Genomic DNA, 3,513 nt, shown 5'->3' on the forward strand with positions numbered 1-3,513 from the left:
GAAGCATGAAAATCACTTTAAACATCTCATTTAATCTTTAAAAGTGATTTTCCACGTACAAATGTGAATTGTAGTTCAAAGAGGCAACATTTGAAAACTGACCATTTTTTTAGTTTCTGAAGCATGTCGTAAGGGGGGGTGGTTATCTCTTTCATCAAAAATCGGGCGTTTTTGATTGAACAATAAAGGCCTCCAAATGGTATTTTATTCACTTCCCGTGGAGGAGAAACACTTTTTAAGGCCGCAGAGTGAGTAAATGGGCCATTTTCATTCACGTTTACCCATTTCTCAAATCTTGTGTTTAGGGCCCCTGGAAGCTTGAAAATCACTTTAAACATCTAATTTTATCTCTAAAAGTGATTATCCACGTACAAATGTGAATTGTCGTTCAAAGACGCAACATTTGAAAATGGACCATTTTTTTAGTTTCTGAAGCATGTCGTAAGGGGGGGTGGTTATCTCTTTCTCCAAAAAACAGTCATTTTTGATTGAACAATAAAGGCCTCCAAATGTTATTTTATTCACTTCCCGTGGAGGAGAAACACTTTTTAAGGCCGCAGAGTGAGTAAATTGGCCATTTTCATTCACTTTTACCCATTCCTCAAATCTTGTGTTTAAGGCCCCTGGAAGCATGAAAATCACTTTAAACATCTCATTTTATCTTTAAAAGTGATTTTCCACGTACAAATGTGAATTGTAGTTCAAAGAGGCAACATTTGAAAACGGACCATTTATTTAGTTTCTGAAGCATGTCGTAAGGGGGGGTGGTTATCTCTTTCGTCAAAAATCGGGCGTTTTCGCTTGAACAATAAAGGCCTACAAATGTTATTTAATTCACTTTCCGTGGAGGAGAAACACTTTTTAAGGCCTCAGAATGAGTAAATTGGCCATTTTCATTCACTTCTACCCATTCCTCAAATCTTGTGTTTAAGGCCCCTGGAAGCATGAAAATCACTTTAAACATCTCATTTTATCTTTAAAAGTGATTTTCCACGTACAAATGTGAATTGTAGTTCAAAGAGGCAACATTTGAAAACTGACCATTTTTTTAGTTTCTGAAGCATGTCGTAAGGGGGGGTGGTTATCTCTTTCATCAAAAAGCGGGTGTTTTTGATTGAACAATAAAGGCCTACAAATGTTATTTAATTCACTTTCTTGGGTGGAGAAAAACTTTTTAAGGCCTCAGAGTGAATAAATTGGCCATTTTCATTCACATTTACCCATTTCTCAAATCTTGTGTTTAGGGCCCCTGGAAGCTTGAAAATCACTTTAAACATCTAATTTTATCTCTAAAAGTGATTATCCACATACAAATGTGAATTGTCGTTCAAAGACGCAACATTTGAAAATGGACCATTTTTTTCGTTTCTGAAGCATGTCGTAAGGGGGGGTGGTTATCTCTTTCTCCAAAAAACAGTCGTTTTTGATTGAACAATAAAGGCCTCCAAATGGTATTTTATTCACTTCCCGTGGAGGAGAAACACTTTTTAAGGCCTCAGAATGAGTAAATTGGCCATTTTCATTCACTTCTACCCATTCCTCAAATCTTGTGTTTAAGGCCCCTGGAAGCATGAAAATCACTTTAAACATCTCATTTTATCTTTAAAAGTGATTTTCCACGTACAAATGTGAATTGTAGTTCAAAGAGGCAACATTTGAAAACGGACCTTTTTTTAGTTTCTGAAGCATGTCGTAAGGGGGGGTGGTTATCTCTTTCATCAAAAATCAGGCGTTTTTGATTGAACAATAAAGGCCTACAAATGTTATTTAATTCACTTTCTTGGGTGGAGAAAAACTTTTTAAGGCCTCAGAGTGAATAAATTGGCCATTTTCATTCACATTTACCCATTTCTCAAATCTTGTGTTTAGGGCCCCTGGAAGCTTGAAAATCACTTTAAACATCTCATTTTATCTTTAAAAGTGATTTTCCACGTACAAATGTGAATTGTAGTTCAAAGAGGCAACATTTGAAAACGGACCATTGTTTAAGTTTCTGAAGCATGTCGTAAGGGGGGGTGGTTATCGCTTTCTCCAAAAAACAGTCGTTTTTGATTGAACAATAAAGGCCTCCAAATGGTATTTTATTCACTTCCCGTGGAGGAGAAACACTTTTTAAGGCCTCAGAATGAGTAAATTGGCCATTTTCATTCACTTCTACCTATCCTCAAATCTTGTGTTTAAGGCCCCTGGAAGCATGAAAATCACTTTAAACATCTCATTTTATCTTTAAAAGTGATTTTCCACGTACAAATGTGAATTGTAGTTCAAAGAGGCAACATTTGAAAACGGACCATTTTTTTAGTTTCTGAAGCATGTCGTAAGGGGGGGTGGTTATCTCTTTCGTCAAAAATCGGGCGTTTTCGCTTGAACAATAAAGGCCTACAATTGTTATTTAATTCACTTCCCGTGGAGGAGAAACACTTTTTAAGGCCTCAGAATGAGTAAATTGGCCATTTTCATTCACTTCTACCCATTCCTCAAATCTTGTGTTTAAGGCCCCTGGAAGCATGAAAATCACTTTAAACATCTCATTTTACCTTTAAAAGTGATATTCCACGTACAAATGTGAATTGTAGTTCAAAGAGGCAACATTTGAAAACGGACCATTTTTTTAGTTTCTGAAGCATGTCGTAAGGGGGGGTGGTTATTTCTTTCATCAAAAATTGGGCGTTTTTGATTGAACAATAAAGGCCTACAAATGTTATTTAATTCACTTTCTTGGGTGGAGAAAAACTTTTTAAGGCCTCAGAGTGAATAAATTGGCCATTTTCATTCACATTTACCCATTTCTCAAATCTTGTGTTTAGGGCCCCTGGAAGCTTGAAAATCACTTTAAACATCTAATTTTATCTCTAAAAGTGATTATCCACGTACAAATGTGAATTGTCGTTCAAAGACGCAACATTTGAAAATGGACCATTTTTTTCGTTTCTGAAGCATGTCGTAAGGGGGGGTGGTTATCTCTTTCTCCAAAAAACAGTCGTTTTTGATTGAACAATAAAGGCATCCAAATGGTATTTTATTCACTTCCCGTGGAGGATAAACTTTTTAAGGCCTCAGAATGAGTAAATTGGCCATTTTCATTCACTTCTACCCATTCCTCAAATCTTGTGTTTAAGGCCCCTGGAAGCATGAAAATCACTTTAAACATCTCCTTTTATCTTTAAAAGTGATTTTCCACGTACAAATGTATATTGTAGTTCAAAGAGGCAACATTTGAAAACGGACCATTTTTTTAGTTTCTGAAGCATGTCGTAAGGGGGGTGGTTATCTCTTTCGTCAAAAATCTGGCGTTTTCGCTTGAACAATAAAGGCCTACAAATTTTATTTAATTCACTTCCCGTGGAGGAGAAACACTTTTTAAGGCCTCAGAATGAGTAAATTGGCCATTTTCATTCACTTCTACCCATTCCTCAAATCTTGTGTTTAAGGCCCCTGGAAGCATGAAAATCACTTTAAACATCTCATTTTATCTTTAAAAGTGATTTTCCACGTACAAATGTGAATTGTGGT

This window comes from Triturus cristatus, chromosome 8 (assembly GCF_964204655.1).
Source record: "Triturus cristatus chromosome 8, aTriCri1.1, whole genome shotgun sequence".
In the NCBI taxonomy this organism is placed as follows: domain Eukaryota; kingdom Metazoa; phylum Chordata; class Amphibia; order Caudata; family Salamandridae; genus Triturus; species Triturus cristatus.